The sequence below is a fragment of the Scyliorhinus torazame genome, chromosome 6 (genome assembly GCF_047496885.1).
Source record: "Scyliorhinus torazame isolate Kashiwa2021f chromosome 6, sScyTor2.1, whole genome shotgun sequence".
In the NCBI taxonomy this organism is placed as follows: Eukaryota; Metazoa; Chordata; class Chondrichthyes; order Carcharhiniformes; family Scyliorhinidae; genus Scyliorhinus; species Scyliorhinus torazame.
The window spans coordinates 72,808,180-72,833,688 of NC_092712.1; the positions used below are offsets into that span (position 1 = coordinate 72,808,180).

General features: G+C 45.8%; 1 protein-coding gene across 13 annotated transcripts in view; it reads right to left on the reverse strand.

Annotated features, from left to right (window-relative positions):
- LOC140424835 (cAMP-responsive element modulator) overlaps positions 1–25,509 on the reverse strand; it is a 197,273-nt gene that overhangs the window by 36,735 nt on the left and 135,029 nt on the right. Inside the window, exon 1 of one of the 13 annotated variants that reach the window (XM_072508322.1) lies at positions 19,808–20,363. The exons of the other annotated variants lie outside the window; for them this stretch is intronic. The gene's annotated coding sequence lies outside the window, so the exon portion shown is untranslated. Of the gene's footprint in view, positions 1–19,807; positions 20,364–25,509 lie in introns of those variants that run through there. 13 annotated transcript variants of the gene reach the window in all.

Below are 25,509 nucleotides of genomic sequence, written 5' to 3' on the forward strand. Positions count from 1 at the left end.
GATGAATAGATCAGTTTATTTTTAGTATTACTGATTGGGGGAACAATGATGGCCTGAAACCAAGAAAATTTCTGTCCATCCTTGAATATTGTCATGTGATCTCTAACATCCATCGAAGCAGACAGACACACCCATTCATGGTTTAAAATCTCATCTGAAGGCTAGCAGCTCTGACAATGTAACACTCCCTCATTGCTACATCCGCCCAAATTAGGCATTAACGTTCTAAAGAACTGAAATCAAAGACATGGATACAGGAGCTGAATGCCAGAGGAAAACAATTAGCCTAAAAATCAAGGCAGCAGTTAATTGATATGAAACTAAGGAAACCTAGCAAAATTGAATGCATTCTGTGCCTGGGATCATACCAAACCCCAGGTGGTGCTGGTGCCTAGAATTATACCTGACTCCAGAAGAAGGTGGTCACAGTAGAAAGTCTCAAGTGTTTAGCTTCTTTCACATATCTGCCAAAAATGCAGCCCATGCCCGTCTACAGAAAACTTCAACAATATCCAGGTTTGGGCTACAAAATGGTCGGTAACGTCTATACCATATAACTTCCAGATAATGGGTGCGAGTCAGTGGAAATAAATCAAAGTCCGCTTTTGGATGTGTTTGGCGAGGTGTTCCTCAAAGGTTGCAGCGCCAAAGTTCACACTGCTATTCACTGGCACTTTGCTGATTTTTTGGGCCTCGGGGAGGTTCTCCCGGATGAGGCCACATTTAAGCTTTTTTTTGCACTGGCGAGCTGAACTTGTCAGCAGGCCCAGCTCTTCGCAGATCGGGGCGCCATTTTGACCGGCTGACCCAATTTCTACACCCCTCCCTTTCAGCAACTCCCCCTCACCCTGTGTGAGAAAAGGGTGTGTATGTGAGAGAGAGAGAGACATGGGTGTGCATGTGTGAGAGAGGGACGTGGATGTGTGAGAGGGAGACATAGGTGCATGTGAGAGAGGGAGATATGTGTGTGTGTAAGATGTGGGTGTGTGTGAAACAGGGAGACGGGGGGGGGGGGGCGCGGTGAGAGCGCGAAAGGGAGACGGGGATGTGTGTGTGAGTGAGAGGGAGGTGTAGTGTGTGTGTAATAAGAGAATGTTTTAGTGTACCCACTCCTACTTCCAGCGCCTAATGTTAAGGGACTTTGGCTTAGCAGGAGTTAATGTAAGGGGCATTGTAACTGCCGATGTATTTGTGGCTGCGTGCCTCTTCCTAATTCCTAATATATGCATAGATATAACTAGAAAGGACTTGTTTACATTTGATTTCTGTGCTCGCAGCTATTTCAAGGCAAAAAAGTGGTGTTGACATTATGGGAATGGTTGGGGTTCCCCGAAGCACTTGGGAGGTCACTAGGGGTTCTGCGGCTCAAAGTTCGGGAAACCCTGATAGAAGGGAGTCTAACACCACTAACTTCGGAGTAACATAGGATGGGCAAAATAGTGACCTTGCAAATGTTCCCCACCTCCCACTACAATGGAGTGGGAAAGCCTGATACAGTATGGAGATTGACAGATGATTCAATAATCCTAAACTAAAATAAGATCAAGCCATAATGTCATGGGGATGTCCCTTTAAGAAATGTGCGTTTATCAAATGGCTTTAGTGATGTCATTGTTTGGGTGGAGCTGGGCTGTGGTTCTGTCTTTTACTTTCGTTTTGAGCTGGGAGCTGTTCTTGGCTGTGTTTTACTTTCGGTTTAGACAGTTGGGAGCTGCATTCAGACAAAGAAGATTTATTTTGGTCACTCTCTATATATATATTTATATGTTAAAAGGTGTCCAGACCACTTGATAATTTAAAAGTGATACCTGTTTTCTGTAAAGAATTCAAACCTATTGTTTTGTGAAAAAGGGATTGTCTAATTTATGGATGTTGTTACTTGAGTGAATTAGAAAAAAGGAAGTTATTAAATTAAGGATTAAATATAGAGTACAGTATGTGTACTTATTGTGTATTTATAAAATATTAACTGAATTTGCAGAATAAACTTTGTTTTTGATTTAAAGTGCTTAAGGCCTCTGTTGCATAACACCTGAAGAGTAGGCCCTTGTGCTCCTCATAAAGAAAATCTATAAACAGTTGTAGGTCAGGTGAACTCCATGATATACTTTGGTGTTCTCTAAATCCTGGCCCATAATATAATGAATCCAGGAAGGAAGATGGGTTAGAAGCAGAACTAGCAGTGGTCACTGATTCCATAGCTTAGTGATGAGCAAAAAGGGAGGCACACTGCCATATGCTTGGTGTAGCCTAGAAAATCCTAATTGCTGTATCTGCATAAAAAGGTAAAATATGTTGGCAGGCCTAGATTTTCATCCTCAAAGCAGGTAGGAGCGTCAGGACAATTCCTGCATTGGCCTGCCCACCTTGGGGGAAGGTGCCCACAAAGGCGGGATCTTCAATGCAGCGGGCTGGAGTCGGACTAGGTGACCTGGAAAGAAGCTGGCAGGTTTGGAGGCAGCCTGTTTAAAGCCAACAAAGGATTTGTCTCAGTGAAATAAAAACAAAGGCCATGCGGCCCTCACACACCTTCACCCTCCAAACACTCCCTATGTCCCGCCATGCTCTTCCGTCCACTCACTATGTCTCCTGACACCCCTTAACTAATCTCTGCCCTTCCACCCACACCCATGAAACCTCATTCTCCCTATACCAAGCTCTGGCACTTCCACGCCCATTGACCCACTGTATATTTTCTAGAAATAACAAATAACATAGGTCTGAATTTTCATGAGAACAGGGGTCGAGCCTCTGCCATCTGAAGAGCTGGTGGAGACGCGTTCCTGCTGAATCTAGCAGGTCTGATGCCATTTCACATAAACAAGCGTAGATTGACAGAAGGCAGGAATTCTGCCCGGCACCTTAGGCAGTTGCACTTTGGAGGATTGTCGGCCAATCAAGTTGCTCGGCAGCAGCTCTCCGGTCATTCCAAAAGGGCATGGTGTGGCATTGTTAGATCAGTACAACAGTGAGAGGGTATTGGATCAGAAAATCTTGACATATAATCAGACTGGGTGATGCCAAGAAGCAACAGGGGGTGAAAATAATTCGTTGGAGCTGTCTATAGGCCGCCAAGTAGACATGGGCCTGGATTCTCCATTAGAACATAGAACATAGAACGATACAATGCAGTACAGGCCCTTCGGCCCACGATGTTGCACCAACATGGGAAGACAAAAAACAAAAGCCATCTAACCTACACTATGCCATTATCATCCATATGCTTATCCAATAAACTTTTAAATGCCCTCAATGTTGGCGAGTTCACTACTGTTGCAGGTAGGGCATTCCACGGCCTCACCACTCTTTGCGTAAAGAACCTACCTCTGACCTCTGTCCTATATCTATTACCCCTCAGTTTAAGGCTATGTCCCCTTGTGCTAGCCATTTCCATCCGCGGGAGAAGACTCTCACTGTCCACCCTATCTAACCCTCTGATCATTTTGTATGCCTCTATTAAGTCTCTTAACCTTCTTCTCTCTAACGAAAACAACCTCACGTCCGTCAGCCTTTCCTCATAAGATTTTCCCTCCATACCAGGCAACATCCTGGTAAATCTCCTCTGCACCCGTTCCAAAGCTTCCACGTCCTTCCTATAATGAGGTGACCAGAACTGTACGCAATACTCCAAATGCGGCCGTACCAGAGTTTTGTACAGCTGCAACATGACCTCATGACTCCGGAACTCAATCCCTCTACCAATAAAGGCCAACACACCATAGGCCTTCTTCACAACCCTATCAACCTGGGTGGCAACTTTCAGGGATCTATGTACATGGACACCGAGATCCCTCTGCTCATCCACACTTCCAAGAATTTTACCATTAGCCAAATATTCCGCATTCCTGTTATTCCTTCCAAAGTGAATCACCTCACACTTCTCTACATTAAACTCCATTTGCCACCTCTCAGCCCAGCTCTGCAGCTGATCTATGTCCCTCTGTAACCTGCAACATTCTTCCGCACTGTCGACAACACCACCGACTTTAGTGTCGTCTGCAAATTTACTCACCCACCCTTCTGCGCCCTCCTCTAGGTCATTTATAAAAATGACAAACAGCAACGGCCCCAGAACAGATCCTTGTGGTACGCCACTTGTAACTGAACTCCATTCTGAACATTTCCCATCAACCACCACCCTCTGTCTTCTTTCAGCTAGGCAATTTCTGATCCACATCTCTAAATCACCCTCAATCCCCAGCCTCCGTATTTTCTGCAATAGCCTACCGTGGGGAACCTTATCAAACGCTTTACTGAAATCCATATACACCACATCAACTGCTCTACCCTCGTCTACCTGTTCAGTCACCTTCTCAAAGAACTCGATAAGGTTTGTGAGGCATGACCTACCCTTCACAAAGCCATGCTGACTATCCCTAATCATATTATTCCTATCTAGATGATTATAAATCTTGTCTCTTATAATCCCCTCCAAGACTTTACCCACAACAGACGTGAGGCTCACCGGTCTATAGTTGCCGGGTTGTCTCTACTCCCCTTCTTGAACAAAGGGACCACATTTGCTATCCTCCAGTCCTCTGGCACTATTCCTGTAGCCAATGATGACATAAAAATCAAAGCCAAAGGCTCAGCAATCTCTTCCCTGGCTTCCCAGAGAATCCTAGGATAAATCCCATCAGGCCCCGGAGACTTATCTATTTTCAGCCTGTCCAGAATTGCCAACACCTCTTCCCTACGTACCTCAATGCCATCTATTCTAATAGCCTGGGTCTCAGCATTCTCCTCCACAACATTCTCTTTTTCCTGAGTGAATACTGACGAAAAATATTCATTTAGTATCTCGCCTATCTCTTCAGACTCCACACACAACTTCCCATCCCTGTCCTTGACTGGCCCTACTCTTACCCTAGTCATTCTTTTATTCCTGACATACCTATAGAAAGCTTTTGGGTTTTCCTTGATCCTACCTGCCAAATACTTCTCATGTCCCCTCCTTGCTCGTCTTAGCTTTCTCTTTAGATCTTTCCTCGTTAACTTGTAACTATCAAGCGCCCCAACTGAAACTTCACACCTCATCTTCACATAGGCCTCCTTCTTCCTCTTAACAAGAGATTCCACTTCTTTGGTAAACCACGGTTCCCTCGCTCGACGCCTTCCTCCCTGCCTGACCGGTACGTACTTATCAAGAACACGCAGTAGCTGTTCCTTGAACAAGCTCCACATATCCAGTGTGCCCAACACTTGCAGCCTACTTCTCCAACCTACCCCTCCCAAGTCATGTCTAATGGCATCATAATTGCCCTGCCCCCAGCTATAACTCTTGCCCTGCGGGGTATACTTATCCCTTTCCATCACTAACGTAAACGTCACCGAATTGTGGTCACTGTCCCCAAAGTGCTCACCTACCTCCAAATCTAACACCTGGCCTAGTTCATTACCCAAAACCAAATCCAATGTGGCCTCACCACTTGTTGGCCTGTCAACATATTGTGCAGGAAACCCTCCTGCACACATTGTACAAAAAACAACCCATCTAATGTACTCGAACTATATCTTTTCCAGTCAATATTTGGAAAGTTAAAGTCTCCCATAATAACTACCCTGTTACTTTCGCTCTTATCCAGAATCATCTTCGCCATCCTTTCCTCTACATCCCTAGAACTATTAGGAGGCCTATAGAAAACTCCCAACAGGGTGACCTCTCCTTTCCTGTTTCTAACCTCAGCCCATACTACCTCGGAAGAAGAGTCCCCATCTAGCATCTTCGCCGCCACCGTAATACTGTTCTTGACTAGCAGCGCCACACCTCCCCCTCTTTTGCCTCCTTCTCTGAGCTTACTGAAACACCTAAACCCCGGAACCTGCAACAACCATTCCTGTCCCTGCTCTATCCATGTCTCCGAAATGGCCACAACATCGAAGTCCCAGGTACCAACCCATGCTGCCAGTTCAGCTACCTTATTTCGTATACTCCTGGCATTGAAGTAGACACACTTCAAACCACCTACCTGAACACTGGCCCCCTCCTGCGAAGTCAAATCTGTGCTCCTGACCTCTATACTCTCAATCTCCCGTACCCTAAAACTACAATCCAGGTTCCCATGTCCCTGCTGCATTAGTTTAAACCCCCCCAAAGAGCACTAACAAATCTCCCCCCCAGGATATTTGTGCCCCTCAGGTTCAGATGTAGACCATCCTGTCTGTAGAGGTCCCACCTTCCCCAGAAAGAGCCCCAGTTATCCAGAAATCTGAATCCCTCCCGCCTGCACCATCCCTGTAGCCAAGTGTTTAATTGCTCTCTCTCCCTATTCCTCATCTCATTATCACGTGGCACGGGCAACAACCCAGAGATAACAACTCTGTTTGTTCTCGTTCTGAGCTTCCATCCTAGCTCCCTGAAAGCCTGCCTGACATCCTTGTCCCCTTTCCTACCTATGTCGTTAGTGCCAACGTGGACCACGACTTGGGGCTGCTCCCCCTCCCCCTTAAGGACCCGGAAAACACGATCCGAGACATCACGTACCCTTGCACCTGGGAGGCAACATACCAAACGTGAGTCTTTCTCGCTCCCACAAAATCTCCTATCTGTGCCCCTGACTATCGAGTCCCCAATTACTAATGCTCTGCTCCTTTCCCCCTTTCATTCTGAGCAACTGAGACAGACTCCGTGCCAGAGGCCCGTACCCCATGGCTTACCCCTGGTAAGTCCCCCCCCCCCACACGTATCCAAAGCGGTATACTTGTTACTCAGGGGAACGACCGCAGGGGATCCCTGCACTGACTGCTTCTTCCCAGTCCCTCTTACAGTTACCCATCTATCTCCAATCTTTGGTGTAACTAATTCCCTGAAGCTGCTATCTATGACCCCCTCTGCCTCCCGAATGATCCGAAGTTCATCCAACTCCAGCTCCAGTTCCCTAACTCGGTCTTGGAGGAGCTGGAGATGGCTGCACTTCCTGCAGGTAAAATCAGCAGGGACACTAACGGCATCCCTCACCTCAAACATCCTGCAGGAGGAACATTGCACTCCCTTCCCTGCCATCCCTCTAACTTCCAACCAAGTTCTGGTTAATAAATAAATAAATACTATAATATGGCACTTACCTCACACCAATGGGTCTTATTATTAGGTTAGAGGCGGGTGGGAGACACTACACGTGTAGTGTCTCGGGTTTCCTCTCCACCAGAATTTATTGGTTTGGGGGGGGGGAACCTTCCCAGAAGTCCGCGGAGATTCTGGAGATTAAATGCTCCCACTGGAGTAGAATCATGCCTGGTCTCCGCTTCTGATAGGAGCGGCACCCAGGAGAGATTCCCTCATCTTTTCAATGGAAATGTATGCATGAAGGGGAGATTGCGGGATTCTATCTGAATCCGGTATCGGGCCACCATTTTGAGCGGCGGCCAATACCGAGGTCTGACCGCTCCCACCACCTCACCCCCCCTTCCCACACACACACACAATACAAAACCTGCTCCACCAGCCACTGAGGGTGACCCAATTCCCAGCCACCACCAACAGTCCCACGTCACCCCCAGCCACCCCAACAGAGAACCCCAAAAGAAAGCCCCATCAAGCCCCCCCCCCCGCCCCCACCACCACCAAATCAGGGACCCCTGCCTCAAAACTGAAGAGCGGTCCTGGCAGAATAAGATGAAAAATCACTGCATTTTCACTTACGTTTTCCAGACATGTGCTGCTTCAGACAGAAGTGTTTAAAGCAGCAGCTGTTACATGTGTCAGCGGCTTCCTCGAAAGCCGAGGACACTTGAAAGGGCTTGAAATCCCTTGACAGCCTTTGAAATGCAGAGCTTTCATTCAGCAGCATATTGCATTAGCCAATGATTGACAGTTTTATTACGCGAGACATTGCTTGATAGTAGGTCAACAGCACAGAAGTGGCCCTTCGGCCCTTTGCGTCTGCCGGTCAAAAACAACAACCTAAGTACTCTAATCCCATTTTCCAGCACTTGGCCTATTGCCTTGTATGGTTTAGCATCATAAATATTTCTTAAATGTTATGAGGATCTCTGCCTCCAGCACCCTGTCAGGCAGTGAGTTCCAGACTCTCCTAACACCCTCTGGGTGAAAAGGTTTTTCCTCACATCCCCTCTAAACCTCTAGCCCGTTCCCTTAAGTCTATGCCCCTGGTCATTGATTCCTCCATCAAGTGGAAAAGTTTCTTCCTGTTTGCTCTATCAATGCCCTTAATAATTTTATACATCTCAATCATATCCCTGCACAGTCTCCTCTGCTCCAAGGAAAACAACCCCGGTCTATCCAATCTCTCTTCATAGATAAAACTCTCCAGCCCAGGCAACATCCTGGTAAATCGCCTCTGCATCCTTTCGAGTGTCATCACATCCTCCTATAATGTGGATTATAGAACTCCACACAATACTCTAGCTGTGGCCTAGCCAGCGTTTTATATGGTTCAGCCCTGGAAATTTGTCTACATTTAAGCCTGCCAGACCATTCAGTACCTCCTCTGTGTTAATTTCTTCAATTTTATTACAGTGATTTCTATACCCACACTGTTTCTCTCACAAGTGAACATCGACAAAGATTATTAATTTAGAACGCTACCTATGTCCTCCGCCTCCGCACACAAATGATCACTGTGGTCCTTAATAAGTCCAACTATTTACCTAGTCATCCTTTTACCCTTAATGTACTTGGAAAACAACTTAGGCTTTTCTTTTATTTTACCTACCAGTATCCTGTCATGTCTTCTTTTTGCTCTCCTAATTTCCTTTTTTAAGTTCCCTCTTGCACATTCTATACGCCTCTAGCCCTTCTGCTGTTTTAAGCTCTTGACCTCTGCCACAAGCCTCCCTTTTTCTTTTTATCCAATGCTGTATATCCCTCAAGATCCAGGGTTCACTGTATTTGTCGGTCCCACCCTTTTTCTTGATTGGACCATGTTGGCCCTGTATTCTCCCTATTTCCTTCTTGAATGCGTCCCACTGTTCTGTCACAGATTTACCTAAAAGTGTCTGCCCCCAGTCCACTCTGGTCAAATCATATCTGATCTAATTAAAATCGGCTTTCCCCATTTTTAGAACTTTGATTTCAGGCCCATCCTGGTCCTTTTCCACAACAATCTTGAATCTAATGGAGTTATAATCGCTATCTGCAAAATTCTCCCCCACTGATACTTCAACCACTTGCACAGCTTTGTTCCCGAAAATTAAGTCCAGGACTACCCCCTCTCTTGTGGGGCCTTCTACATACTGACTTTAAAAAGTTCCCCAGGACATATTTTAAGAATTCCGCACCCTCTAAACCTTTCACATTATGACTACCCCAGTTAATGATGGGGAAGTTGAAATCTTCCACTATCACTCCCCTATTATTTTTGAATTGTTTATTAATCTTTCCCTTCACACTTGAATGCATCTCCAGTACCCTGTTTTTGATGCTAACCACAATGTTAATAAACACTCTTGCGATGACTGACAACCCCTCACCACATCAAAGTCAGCTAAGTGCTTTGATTCGGTGAAAATCCAGGCTGTCTCAGCAGCTTTTGAGGACCATTTTGGGTTGCAACAAAATTCTCTAGCCTGGTCATGAAAACTTCATTCTCACCTGTTTCCAGGATAGGTAAGGTAAAGTCGCCATTGTACCAGATGACCATAGGCTGTTTTCCTCTTTGAGGGGAAGAGCTGACAAGTAGTGATTTAACCTGAGGATCACCACACCTCAGGCAATGGGAAAGGTTGAGAAGGTGGGCCTTCTTGAATTACCTCCAGAACAAGGCATGTGTTCAATGCTTTGAATAAAAAGCACAGCTCCAAATACTTTTTTTATAAATTCCAATGAAGGGGCAATTTAACGTGGCCAATCTACCTACCCTGCATATCTTTGGGTTGTGGCGGTGAGACCCATGCAGACACGGGGAGAATGTGCAAACTCCACACAGACGGTGACCCGAGGCCGGGATCAACCAGGGTCCTCAGTGCCGTGAGGCAGCAGTGCTAACCACTGCTCCACACTGTGTGGAGTTTGCACAGTCTGCTCCAGATATTATGCAAGAACAGGTGATCTGCTGGTAGACAATAAAAATATCAGGCATTCAGTGTGACGCTTCTCACTGAAAAAACAAAGTGGCCTGACACATTCCATTTTGAAGCAGCCATACAGGCATGCTTGAGGTGGGACCTGCAATAGCACTGAATGCAAGGCAAATGACAGAAGAGTATTGCAGATACAAAATGATACCTTATTTTGAATTCCCATCAGAAAATTAATTAAGCACCAGTTTATTGTTTAGGTGATGGAGGCTTGTGTTGTCAAGCAACTTAATTTTAAACAAAATGCAAATTTCAAAGAAAACTCTGGAATCATGTAGTAATTTTACAATTGCAGACCACAATTTAAACTATTAAAAGAAAAAAATATACTTTCACACCAATTCTGCATACATGAAATTATAGCAAGATCCATGTTGCCTTACAAGCTGCAAGTGAAGTCAAGTATTGAGAGTTCAGAACAACAGCCACAAACTTTCAGGTTTGCAGAATTAGAAAGATAATTTATTTTCCTCAACTAGTGCATAAGTTTATCATATAATTCTTAATGCACTTTTAGTTGGCCCCTAGAAAATCAAAGCGTCTTTAAGGAAACAGAAGAACTTCCATGCAACTTACAAAAACCTGTGCTCACAGACAGAGAATGGCTGAGGTATTGTTCTGAGAATTGTTCTCTCTCACTCATGGGATCAGCTGTCAAGAGACTGTTGAGTTATTTGACCCCCTCAGGTATAATTAAAAAACAAAACCAAAACTATCAAAGTTCAAGAACCAGGCACACTCAACAATTACAACAGCCTTTATTTTCAAACTTCTTGCCATTCCAAACTGAGATGATTAAGAATTATTTTCAATTGCATGCCTGGCACATTGGCTCGATATTTACAGGGAAGTGCCGAAGAAGTGGGCATGCTCGTTTGCGACAGGGAAAGCAAAAGTTAGTAGATGCAGAGCCTGCCTGTTAAGCAGGAAAGCTAGTAGTAGAAAGCCTCAATCAGAATGGATGGGGACGGTTCCCAGCAATCTGAAAATATTGGGGCTTAACAGGTTGGGTGCCAATCAAGTTTTGTCCTGGATGGTACAAGACTGCACTCAATCTGGCAAGTGGATCAGTCAGTGACTGGAATCAGTAGATTGTGCAGAGGCCATTTGAGGGAAGGGAGGCCAATCACAAGAGGGTCAATAGGTCTTACCAGAAGATTTGTTCCAGGGACTGAGGTAAACATTCCTGCAACTCTTAACCCTAAAAAACACATCACCTGCTAGATCTACCAGATACTGCGGCTTTGAGTGGCTATCTGTGTGGAGTTTGCACTATCTTCCTGTGTCTGCGTGGGTTTCCTCCGGGTGCTCCAGTTTCCTCCCATAATCCAAAGATGTGCAAGTTAGATGGATAGGCCATGCTAAATTGACCCTCAGCGATTCCAGTGATGTGCAGGTTAGGGCGAGGGAGTGGGCTTAGGTCGGATGCTGTTTCAGAGGGTCCGTGCAGACTCAATAGGCTGAATAGCCTCCTTTTGCACAATAGGAATTCTATAGTCTAGGTGTATAAAAATAATAATAGGAAAATTATATTAGAGGATTTCAACCTCCCCAACCTTAATGCAATAGTCATAGTGCAAAGGATTTAGAGGTGGCGGATTTCTTGAAATATATTCAGGAGAGCTCTGAATGTCAATACAGGTGTGTTGAAGGTCAAACAAGGGACAGCACAGTGCTGGATCTAATTCTGGAGAACGAAGCCAGACAGGATTTTGAGCTGGCAGTGGGGAAGCATTTTAGTGATGGTGACCACAACATTGTACAGTTTAAATTTTATTATGGAAAAAGAAAAAGATGTTCTGCAAAAATTGGTTTTGAATTGGGGGAAGGCAGATTTTATTAGCAAAAGGCAGGATCTGGCCAAAGTAGACGAGGAACAGCTTCTTATGGGAAAATCAATAGCTGAGTAATGGGCGGGGGCCATCAAAAAGGAAATGGGAAGACTACAGGCCCAACATGTTCCCTTTGGGGTGAAATGTAGGAACAACAAGGTCAGAGAGCCCCGAGTGTCCAGAAATATTCAGGATTGGATAATAATAAAAAAAGAGCCTTTTAACAGGTACAAAAGGGAGCAAATCAGCGGGGGCCTCCAAAGTGCAGGGGGCAACTTAAGAAAGCAATTAGGAGAGCAAAGAAGGGGCATGAAAAAGCACTGGTGGGTAGAATTAAAAAGAATCCTAAGATATTCTATGAGTCTCTTCAAGGGAAGAGGATAACCAATGAAAGAGTAGGGCCCATTAGGAACAAAGGGGGAAATCTATATGTGTAGCCGGAGGATATTGGTAGGGTGTTTAACAAGTACTTCAGATCTGTCTTCATTCGGGAGAAGGAGGATGTAGGTACCGAATTCGGGGAGAGGGACTGTGAGATTCTTGTTTAGTTCGACATTGGGAGTGAGGAAGTATTGTAGATTTTGACAGACTTAAAAGTGGACAAATCCTCAGGTCCGGATGAGTTGTATCCCAGGCTGCTGTGGAAGGCAAGGAAAGAAATTACAGGGGCCCTGATCCAATTTTTTAATTCCTCTCTGGCCACAGGTGACGTGCCAGAAGATTGGAGGACAGCTAATGTGGTTCCACTTTTTAAGAAGGGTGGTAGAGATAAAGGAGGGCAGCGAGTCTCACATCAGTGGTCAGGAAACTATTGGAGAAAATTAAGATCCACTTGATCAGGGATAGTCAGCATGGTTTCGTCAGAGGGAGGTCATGCCTCACAAATTTGACTCAATTTTTCGAGAAACTACACTAAATCTTCAATAATCCCATTTTCCACCACTTGGCCCATAGCCTTGAATGTTATGACATTTCAAGTGCTCGTCCATGTACTTTTTAATGGTTGTAAGGATAGGTAATGAGTACAGTCCTGCTACTGTAGCCCACACGTTAAGGACAAATAACCTAAAAATTATGGAAGTTTTCAAAAGGGTAATTAAAAGGTTGTTTCCAATGGTCAGCATATCAGTCGTGAGGGCCACAAACTGAGAATTATTTTTGGAACAAAAAGTGCAGTAATAATTCATTTCCAGTTTAATAAGCAGTGGAACAAGCACTATGAGACAAAAGGTTTCTTTTCTCTTCAACAGTTTTAATGTTTTTAAAATTCATTGCCACAAACAAAATTTGGCACTAATACTATAGTAACATAAAATAGCTCTGTGATTCTATTCAGACGTCAACAAGCTTCTCCTTTTCTACTGAATATTTACATTTCCCTGCTGACAACAAATTCCAGGAAATGTAATGACGTCAGCAAGCCGAACTGAATAGGCTATAGAATCGACAATCTTAAAATACACAGAAAGCAGGGAAAGTACATAAGCAAATTCTTCATTAAAGCAAAAATTAAAGAAAATGACTGCATATCCAACATTTAACTACCTCACAAGACAGACAAATCACGTTTCCTTGAATGGATTTATACCAAACATTTATAGATGGTTCAATAAGTCTTCTAGAATGTATCGTTCGTTCAGCAGTAGAAAATTTAAATTTGTATAGCAGAAAGCCTCTACAACAAAATATGAAATTATAAGCTATGAGCTTACTTTGAGAGAACAAACAGCAAATGGACTTTGATACAAGACCAGGCACATTATCTTATGTACTTGCGTCTACTGAATAGACTTTTTGCAACATTAGGAAAATATCAATAACGCTGTGAAATAGCAAGAACTCCATTTATTACTTTCACTTATTGCTAATAATCTGCTTTGTAACAAAAAGCAATTCTTCAGCCGTCAGAATAAAAAACTATTTCAACTATGTATTTTGAGCATATTAATATATCAGCAGATATGCAGTGCCAGAACTGGAAACTCAGTATGTAAGTTTATCTATTTACAGATGTATTCATTGACTCCCATCCATTGATTCTGTCTATAATTCCCGCTGCCTCAGAAAGGCAGCCAACATAATTAAGGACCCCACGCCCCCCGGACATACTCTCTTCCACCTTCTTCCGTCAGGAAAAAGATACCAAAGTTTGAGGTCACGTACCAACCGACTCAAGAACAGCTTCTTCCCTATTGCCATCAGACTTTTGAATGGACCTACCTCGTATTAAGTTGATCTTTTCTCTACACCTTGCTAAAATTGTAACATTATATTCTGCAGTCTCTCCTTCCTTCCCTATGTATGGTGTGCATTATTTGTACAGCATGCAAGAAACAATACTTTTCACTGTATACTAATACATGTGACAATAATAAATCAAACATCAAACAAACATCATTCAAAAGTTAGATGATCCCCCCCCCTTTATATATAAAAATGGTTTAGTATCTTGCCGTTACTTTACCTGTTTCTGTATCATCTTGTGTCACAACCATGCCTAACCCTTATTTTGCAGACTGCTTCTCATCTCTGTCCATTCTATGTGAAAGATCCTGAGGCAACATGCTTTTATAGGATTACAATAAGAAACAATGACATCAGAGTGACATCATTGCCTTTCAACAACAGGTTCCTAACTGGATCTTTTTTAAGCTGCAAAGGTCAAAAATAACAAGTTGCCATTGTACGCTGTACAATAACTTTCCTTACAATGTTTTCATTATTAACACAGTTTATTTTTTTTTAAGAAGGTAAACCGCTGAACAAGTTAGTTCCACAAGATAAATATTTACGTGATTTTTACCCTCACACAGAATTGTAGCTTTCAATGCAAAGAAAATGCTTTGAAGAAATCTTAACAATAATTAAGCGATGCATTTGTTGGATAAATATTGCTTATTTTAAAAAGGCTCCAGCTCGAACTTTAACATTTAAACTGTTCTACATGTTTTCCACAGATATAAGGCAAATGCTTGCCCTACAGCTTGAATACCAATAGAAAAAATATATTTGTTTTAACTTTGAAGAAACATGATGATTCAGCAACTGTGTTGTGCCTGGCGTAGATCCGAGCGCAACAGGTGAATTGCGTGAGCCCCAAATCGGTCCCTGCGCCGGGCCGGTCGCGAGTCACCCTACTTGCTCCGCCCGGCATGACCTGAATCCAGATTTGCAACTTTAAATGAGCCGAATACTCGGAAGCCGGTTTCACCAGGCGCCCGGGAGTCAATGGTTGCACCTGCAAGACCTCGCCAGTGCGCTGTTTAGTATTGGTCTACACAAACGTGGACCAGGCGTAACGGCATCTCAGCAGGTCGTATAGGCCATGGGTGGTCGACGACAGGGCAGGAAATCTCTCTGAGTGTGGCCTCGACAGGGAGAAACTCCCTAAAGCCTGATATTTCTACCCAGCATAAAATATGTCTCTTTTATTCTCCATCAAATCAGAACAGCTCCATTGATGCTGCTTAATTCATTTCATTTTGTTTTGGTGTAACTTAGTTTGGAAGTCAATCAAGAGCCACCTGGATTGCGGAAAATACGCAACCAGTTGAATATGCAGTAGAGTTTAATGTAGTTGTGGTACTAGTCTAGTAGTCCAGAGGTTGAGTTCAAATTTCATCATGATAAATTAGAACAAAGAAAAGTACAGCACAGGAACGGGCCCTTCGGCACTCCAATCCTGTGCCAACCATGCTGCCCGTCTAACCCAAAACCGTCTACACTTCCAGAGCTGTATCCCGCTATTCCCATCCTATTCATGTATTTGTCAAGTCACCCCTTAAAAGTTACTATTGTACGCTTTGACCACCTCCTCCGGTGGGGCGAGTTCCAAGCACCCACAACCCTCTATGTAAAAAAATTTCCTTTGCACATCTCTTTTAAACTTTGCCCCTTGCACCTTAAACCTACGTCCCCTAGTAATTGACTCTTCCATTGGGAAAAAGCTTCTGACTATCCACTCTGTCCATATCCCTCATAATTTTGTAGACTTCTATCAGGTCGCCCCTCAACCTCCGTCTCATTTTAGTGAGAACAAATTGAGTTTATCAAAACTCTCCTCATAACTAATGCCCTCCATACAAGGCAACATCCTGATAAACCTCTTCTGTACCCTCTCCAAAGCCTCCACAACTTTCTGGTAGTGTGGCAACCAGAATTGAACACTATATTCCAAGTGTGGCCTAACTATGGTAATATACAGCTGTAGCATGACTAGCCAATCTCCCAGCCAATGAAGATAAACATGCCGTATGCCTTCTTGACGACTTTCTCCACCTGCGTGGTCACTTTCAGTGACCTGTGGACCTGTACACCCAGATCCCTCTGCCTGTCAATACTAGAACAACAAAGAACAAAGTAATGTACAGCACAGGAACAGGCCCTTCGGCCCTCCAAGACCATGCTGCACGACTAAACTACAATCTTCTACACTTCCTGGGTCCGTATCCCTCTATTCCCACCCTATTCATGTATTTGTCAAGATGCCCCTTAAATGTCACTATCGTCCCTGCTTCCACCACCTCCTCCGGTAGCGAGTTCCAGACACCCACTACCCTCTGTAAAAAACTTGCCTCGTACATCTACTCTAAACCTTGCCCCTCTCACCTTAAACCTATGCCCCCTAGTAATTGACCCCTCGACCCTGGGGAAAAGCCTCTGACTATCCACTCTGTCTATGCCCCTTATAATTTTGTAGACCTCTATCAGGTCGCCCCTCAACCTCCATCGTTCCAGTGAGAACAAACCGAGTTTATTCAACCGCTCCTCATAGCTAATGCCCTCCATACCAGGCAACATTCTGGTAAATCTCTTCTGCACCCTCTCTAAAGCCTCCACATCCTTCTGGTAGTGTGGCGACCAGAATTGAACACTATACTCCAAGTGTGGCCTAACTAAGGTTCTATACGGCTGCAACATGACTTGCCAATTCTTATACTCAATGCCCCGGCCAATGAAGGTAAGCATGCCGTATGCCTTCTTGACTACCTTCTCCACCTGTGTTGCCCCTTTCAGTGACCTGTGGACCTGTACACCTAGATATCTCTGACTTTCAATACTCTTGAGGGTTCTACCATTCACTGTATATTCCCTACCTGCATTAGACCTTCCAAAATGCATTACCTCACATTTGTCCGGATTAAACTCCATCTGTCATCTCTCCGCCCAAGTCTCCAAACAATCTAAATCCTGCTGTATCCTCTGACAGTCCTCATCGCTATCCGCAATTCCACCAACCTTTGTGTCGGCTGCAAACTTACTAATCAGACCAGTTACATTTTCCTCCAAATCATTTATATATACTACAAACAGCAAAGGTCCCAGCACTGATCACTGCGGAACACCACTGGTCACAGCCCTCCATTTAGAAAAGCATCCTTCTATTGCTACTCTCTGCCTTCTCTGACCTAGCCAGTTCTGTATCCACCTTGCCAGCTCACCCCTGATCCCGTGTGACTTCACCTTTTGTACTAGTCTACCATGAGGGACCTTGTCAAAGGCCTTACTGAAGTCCATATAGACAACATCCACTGCCCTACCTGCATCAATCATCTTTGTGACCTCCTCGAAAAACTCTATCAAGTTAGTACTCTTAGAGTTAGAGTTAGAACTCTTCAGAGTTCTGCCATTTACTGTATATTTCCCATCTTCCAAAATGGGTCCTATGTTTTTTCATGTATGGAACGATCTGTCTGGACTGTACGCAGAACTATATTTTTCACTGTACCTCGGTGACAATAAATCCAATCCAACCTCACATTTGTCCGGATTGAACTCCATCTGCCATCTCTTCTCCCAAGTCTCTAACCAATCTATATCCTGCTGTATCCTCTGACAGTCCACATCGCTATTCACAATTCCACCAACCTTTGTGTCGTCCGCAAACTTACTAATCAGACCAGTTAATTGTGAAATAGAATGGTAATCTGCAGACAAGCATATGAAAAATTATTATGAAAGCTACCAGATTGTGGTAAAATCCCAATTGATTCACTTACGAGCTCCAAAGAGGGAACATGACACAATCAATCTGGATTTTTACATGGCTCCAGTCCACACAGCATGATAGACCCTGTGTTCACAAAGGTAGCCTGCAGTACTGGACTGCAAAGGCTCTGGGCCCTGAAAATATTCCAGCAATATAACTGGAGGCTTGTCCTCCAGAACGTGCCGCCACTGAGCCAAGCTGTTCCAGTACAGCTGTAATATTGACATATGCAATGTGGAAATTTGCCCAGAACTGTACACAAAAGCAGGACAGGGGAGGCAGTGGCATAGTGGTATTGTCCCTGGATTAGTAATCCAGAGACCCAGGGTAATTCAAATTCAATGTGGTCGAATTTGAATTCAATAAAATATTCAGCATTAGAAGTCTAATGATCAACCATGAAACCAATGATGTAAAAACCCATCTGGTTCACTACTGTTTCACTTTGGGACTAATGTTCTTTATGGAAGGAAATCTGCCGGATTTACCAGGACTGGCCTATATGTGACTCCAGACCCATAAAAATGAGGTTGACACTTAATTGCTCTCTGAAATGTCCAGCAAGCCACTCAGTTGTATCAGACCGCTAAAAGGTCTCAAAGAATGAACCAGACGGACAGCCTGGCAACGAGCTAAGCACCAGAAACGACAATGGCAAACTCTGCCCTGTTGTCCCTACAAAGTCCTCCTTACTAACATCTGGGGATTGTGCCAAAATTGGGAGAGCTGTCTCACAGACGAGTCGAGCAACAGCCGAACACAGTCATACTGATGTCATACTGATGGAATCATACCTTACAGACAAGTCCCAAACACCACCATCACCATGCGTTAGCATGTCCTGTCCCACTGGCAGGACAACCCCAGCAGAAGTAGTGGCACAGTGGTATATGTTATATTACTCTTTGCCCCACGCCCTTCACAAAAGCATCAGCCTCCTCCAGCGCACCAAAATAATAGTCTTTCTAGCTAAAAATCACTCGGAGGCATGCAGGGTATACTACACCATACTGCACACCACTCTTGTATAACGCAGCTTTGGCCTTATAAAATGCCTCCTGCCTTCCAGCCAGCTTCGCTTCCACATCCTGATAGAGCCTGATGGCATGGCCCTCCCATCTGTAATCCCGGTGCTCCTTCGCCCACCTCAGGACTTGTTCCTTTTCCTGGTAGCTGTGGAATCTGAAGATGATAACCTGAATGGGGCTTCTGCCGGAGTGACTGGTGGGCCCAATCCAACTCGGGAGGGGATGACGCGCCACCCTCCTCCACCATCTTCCCAAACATCTTTAACAATTATTTGGTCAGATTTGGGCCCTCCATCCTGATGTTCTGCCTCCTGGCGGATTCTCCAAATTATCCACCTTGGCACGCAGTGTTTTGTTAACACCGGCCAGCATCGCCATTTCAGCCTCCAGCGAGACAATCCAGTCACTCTGATCCAAAAGAGCAACCTCCACACCCTGTAGCACTGCACCATGCACCTTTACCGTTACGCATGTCTTTGCCAGCACCGAGCAAATTGGAGCCAAAGCCACCTCTATTGAACTCTAGATATCTTTGGAAACAACCTTCCGTTGTTTTTGAATTTTACTGCCAAAATGCCTGTAAACATCAAGATCATCAACGAAGGGACCTGAGTCACGGTAGCTGCCTCTGCCATTTTTTTGACAGACGGGCCTCAAGAGGCTCCTGAGTCGGACAGCGATTATTTAGATGCTGACTTCTTGGACATAGATCCTCTGGACATTTTTCTCGTGTGGGACCCTTATCCCACCAAATTCTTCAAGTTTTACCCCAAATATCCCCAGAAACTGGGCGAAAAGGGCTGAAAACAAAATACCCAGGTGGGAGCCACTTCATGTGCGACTATTCCCTACATGCATCCACCGGAAATCATCCACTTGGCACCTCTTGCTGACGATTGTAACAAATAGCTCAGCCTTACCTTTTGCACTGACGTGCTGGGCTCCCCCGTCGTTGAGAGTGGGGACTTCCGCTGGCGGCCATGGAGTGAGTGGTCACACACGGTGGTTCCTGCTTGAAAGCGTTAGTTTTGGCCCATTTTATCCAAACTTTGGGAATTTCGGTGGAAAGGTTGTGCGGAGAGTAGAGGGGAATTACCTCTTCCCCAGATGGGCATGTCTGCGGGTTACCAAACTCAGAAGACAGTGAGAGCCCTGGCTAAGGAGTTGGAGGAGACTCATGTCGCAGCATCAATTGCAAAAATGGCAGAGGAGAGGGGTCGTCGTCGACCGAAAAGCTGCCAATGGAGCAGTTGACGAGCTTCATTAAGGACGAATTTCGGCAGTTGCGTAAATAAATGAAGAGTGACCGGTCAAAGACAATTGAGGGGCAGTGGCATCTCTTTGAGGGACTTTGGAACGGGTGGAGAAGGACCTGGAGGTGCAGGGACTGACGATCGAAGAGGTGGAGACGATGGTGTCTGACCAGAGTGACCGGACTGTGACGTTGGAAGCAGAGATGGCGATCCTGGGGGGGGGCACATGTAAGACGCTGCAGGCAAAGATGAAGGACCAGAAAACAAGTCCAGGCGGAAAAATTTGAGGATTGTGGACCTACCAGAGGGAGTGGAGGGAACGAGTGCAACGGGCTTTGTCGCGAGTATGCTGGCCAATTGGTGAACAAGAAGATGCTGGACAAGGCCCCAGAGGTGGATCGGGCCCATACATCCCTGAGGCAGAAGCCAAGACCAGGGGAGCCGCTGTGGGTGGTGATTGTGCACATGTATAAGTTCTCGGACAAGGTAAAGATTCTGAGGTGGGCCAGGGTGCAGCGGGATTGCGATTGGGAAGGAAATTGAATCCAGATTTATCAGGACATTGGTGCGGAGCTGGCCAAGAGGCGGATGGGGTTCAATAAAGCCACGGCAGTGTTGTACCAGCGCTAGATTCGGTTTAGGGTACTGTACCCTGCCAGACTTTGAGGCGCTTGCAAGGGCCGGGAATATTACGCAGGGGCACCTGCGGAAGCAAATGACTTTATTAAGGAACATAAGCTGGGGGAGGGGCGAAGGGGGAATGTGGGTGGAAATTCTGTCTTTTGTTGAATTTTGTTACCTGTTTCTGTTTGCCAGTTGGGAAACGTTGTTATGGGGGTGATTGCATCTCCCCCATTTTTTTAGGGAGGAGGCGACTTGTAGATATGCAGGTTGAGTTTGATCATGTACGCCCCGTGGGGCGTATCTTGGGTTGGCCCCATTCAGAATGGGAATAGGGGGGCAGAGCCTAAGGGGATGATGCCGGACTCTGGGGGGGGTGGGGGGGGATGCAGAGGCTTCCGCTGAGAATCATGACATGGAATGTCCGCGGGCTTTTTGGACTGGTTAAGCAGTTCCGGGTGTTCGCGCACTTGAAAAATTTGAGAGCAGCGGTGATTTTCCAGCCGGAGACGCACCTCCGGGTGAAAGATCAGGTGAGGTTGAGGAAGGGATGGGTGGGGCAAGGGTTTGACTCGAAGTCGATGGGGGTTGCAATACTGTTAAACAAGAAAATGGGGTTTACGGGGGCTAGGGATGGAGATTTGTGATAGTGAATGGAGTGCTAGTGGGGGCTCCAGTGGTGTTGGTGAATGTGTATGCGCCTAATTGGGATGATGCTGGAGCCATGAAGATGCTATTAGTGGCAATCCCAGATTTGGACTCTCACCAGCAGATTATGGGGGAGGATTTTAATTATGTATAGGAGCCAAGGGTGGCTAGATCAAGCACTAAGTCGATGGGGAGGTTGAGGATGGTACGAGAGCTGGGAGGGTTTATGGAGAGGATGGGGATGGTGGATCCGTGGAAGTTTGGGCACCCCGGAAAGAGGAGTAATCCTTCTCGCATGTATATTGGATATATTCCCGGATTGACTTTTTTGTGGTGAGCCGGGTGGTGCTGATGGGGTGGAAGGTGCAGAATATGTTGGAATAATGATTTCCGACCACGCTCCATACTACCCAGATGTGAGACTTTGTTCGGGTCAGGCATCGAGGCCGGGTTGGCTTTTGGCAATCAAGGGGTTCTATGTGGGAAGGTGGCAATGGCGATTCAGAATTATGTTGAGCTTAACCAGAAAGGGGGGGGGAGGGTATCAACAGCCACATTTTGGGAGGCTTGAAGGCCCATAAGGATAGGATGGAAAGGGAGGGGACAGCACAGTGGTTAGCACTGCTGCCTCATGGCGCCGAGGGCCTTGGTTTGATCCCGGCCCTGGGTCACTATCCATGTGGAGTTTGCACATTCTTCCTGCATCTGCGTGGGTCTCACCCTCCATAACCCAAAGATGCGCAGGGTAGGTGGAATGGCCATGCTAAATTGCAAGTGCCGGAGGTGATTGTCAATGGACACAGAGAAGGTCTTTGACCAGGTAGCGTGGGGGTATTTGTTTAAAATCCTGGGGAGGTTTGTATTCGGGCAGAGGTTTGTGGCGTGGTTTTGGCTGCTGCGTTCCCCATGGCAAGTGTGTGAAGGAATGAGACGAACTCGGGGTATTTTGGGCTGCATAGGGTACGAGGCAGGGGTACCACTGTATCCGCTATTGTTCACGTTGGCGATTGAGCCCTTGGCGATAGCACTTCGGCCTCGGCTGAGTGGCGGGGATTGAGAGGGGTGGCAGTTAGCACTGGGTGTCATTGTATGCCAATTAACTGTTGCTGTTCCTTATAGACCTGTTAGAAAGCATGTGCAGGGCAGCACGGTGGTGCAGTGGGTTAGCCCTGATGCCTCACGGCGCCTAGGCCCCAAGTTAGATCCCGGCTCTGGATCACTGTCCATGTGGAGTTTGCACATTCTCGCCGTGTTTGTGTGGGTTTCACCCCCACAACCAAAGATGTGCAGGCTAGGTGGATTGGACTCGCTAAGTTGCCCCTTAATTGGGACAAAAAATTAATTGGGTACTCGGAAAAAAAAAAATTTTTTTAAAAAGAGAAAGCATGGGCTGACTCCTGGGCTTAATGGAGAGGTTTCGGGTCTTTTTGAGCTATAAATTGAATGTAGGGAAAAGCGAGGTGCTCCCGGTGAATGCAGTGGGGCTGGGGCCGAACCTGGGGGCACTGCCATTTAAGGTGGCAAGGGAGCAATTCCTGTACCGGGGGATTCAGGTAACGCATGAGTGGACCGCAATACATAGGTGGAATTTGATGGGGTTGATGGAGAAAGTTAAGGGGGACCTTAAAAGGTCGGGTGCGCTGCACCGTTCATGGCTATATTTGAGGAGCTGCTTGTCGTGGGGGAGGGGAGAGTAAATGGGGGAAAAATGTACAAACTGTGTACTCTGTTGGATTGTGTTATTATATTGAATATGTTTGGAATAAAATATCTTTGGGGGAAAAAAAATCATTGAGGATGGGGATATTTGTGGAGCCTCCTCCTCCAGTGTGTTGTTTATTTGTCCACTACCATTCAAGGTTGATGTGACAGGACTGCCGAGGTTAGATTTTATTCTTTGGTTGGGGAATTGCTTAGTTCTGTCTGTCACTTGCTGCTTATGTTGTTTGGCACGCAAGTAGTCCTGTGTTGTAGGCTTCACCAGTTTAACTAATTTTTAGGTATGCCTGGTGCTGCTTTTGGCATGCCCCCCTTGCACTCTTAATTGAATCAGGGTTGATCCCCTGGCTTGGTGGCAATGGTAGAGTGGGGGATATGCCAGACCATGAAGTTCCAGATTGTGGTTGCGTACAATTATGCTGCTGCTGATGGCACATAGTGCCTTATGGTTAACCAGTCTTGAGTTGCTCGATCTTTTCGAAATCTTTCTAATTGAGCGCGGAAACAGGCCCTTTGGCCCAGCTAGTCCATGCCACCCAGTTTCTATCACTAAGATAGTCCCATTTGCCATGTAACTGTCTAACTGTTTTTTAAAGGAATAAATTGTATCCGCCTCACCACTGCCTCTGGCAGCTTGTTCCAGATGCTCATCACCCTCTGTGTGAAAACATTTTCCCTCTGGTCTCTTTTGTATCTCTCCCCTCTCACCTTAAACCTATGCCCTCTAGTTCTATACTCCTCTACCTTGGGGAAAAGATGCTGACTATAGAACTTATCTATGCTCCTCATTATTTTATAGACCTCTATAAGATCACCCCTAAGCCTCCTCCGCTCCAGGGAAGAAAGGCCCAGCCTATCCAGCCTCTCCTCATAGCTCAGACCATCAAGTCCTGGTTCATCTTTATTCCGGGTAGGGACTGCCCTGCTAGCTGAAAAAGTGAGTTCACGTGAGCATAGTGGCGGGGGAACTGCAGCTCATTATTTTAGGGTAGGTTTAGATGAGCTGAGGGTTTTTGTTTTGTTTGGGGTTGGGGGTTTTTGGGGTAGGAGGGGGTTGAGGTTTCTGCTCACCTTTTGGCTGTTAGTCTGTTTTTTTGGGTGTGTTGTTGTTGGGAGGTGGGCGGAGGGCAGGGAGGGCTTTCTAACAGTGACTACAGCTTGTTCTTTGTTTTTTTTTGATGAGGGGTTTGGCGGCTATCTTGAGTGGACTCAATGCCTGCGCTTTATACGGTGCTGTTGGAATATCTCTTTTGGTGGAAATGGCCGACTTGAGTAGAGGAGGTAGTGGAAGGCCTCCAATTCGGCTGGTCACTTGGAATGTAAGAGGATAAAACAGACCAGTGAAAAGGTCGAAGATATTTGCTCATTTGAAGAGCTTGAAAGCTGATGCGGTGTTTCTGGCGGAGACCCATTTGCAGATCGGGGACCAGACACGGTTATGGAAGAGATGGGTGGGGCAGGAGTCCCACTTGGGGCTTGATGGTAGGACCCAGGAGGTTGCAGCCGTGGTTAATAAAATAGATTCTTTTTCGGCTACTTAGATTATGGCGGTCCCGAACAGGGAGCATGTGATTGTCAGTGGGTCTTTGGCGGGCACCTCGGTGGTCCAATGAATGTGTACGCTCCAAATTGGGATGGTACGGCTTTTAATAACAAGCTCCTGGCTTCTATTCTGGATTTAGACTCACACCAGCTAATGTTGGGGGGCGGGGGAGGACTTTAATTGTACTTTAGCTCCTCAAATGGACTAATCTAGGCCTAAGTCTTTGGTTCCATCAGGGGTGGCAAAAGCATTGAAGGCTTTTATGGGGCCGATGTGGGGGAGGGGGGGACAGACTCGTGGCAGTTTTTACATCCGAGGGACTTTTCGTTCTTCTCCTATGTGCATCAGGTCTATTCTCGCATTGACCTTTTTGTGTTTTTGTCTTCTTCCTGGGACAGGGAATTCAGCAATTGTTATCCCAAATCATGCTCCATATTTTGTGGATTTAGTGTTTGAACCGAGTCCTACTCGACACCTACTGTGGAGATTGGACACGGGGCTGTTAGCAGATGAGGGTTTTTGTGAGCGCATGACCTCCACCATTGGGGAGTCCATTACATTCAATAAGGGTGACTCTGTCTCCCCTTCTACATTTTGGGAGGCCCTCAAGGTGGTCATTAGGGGAGAGATCATTTCTTATAAGTCACACTGGGATAGAACAAGGGGCGGGGGTGGAGCTGCAGAGACTGGTGACATCCATCCTAGAGGTGGACCACCACTACTCAATTACTTCTACACTAGAGTTCTTGGTGAGTAAGCAGTAGTTGCGGATGGAATTTGACCTATTCTCATTGGGCAAGACGGTGGGCCAGCTGCGACGCTCGAGGTGGACTTTTTA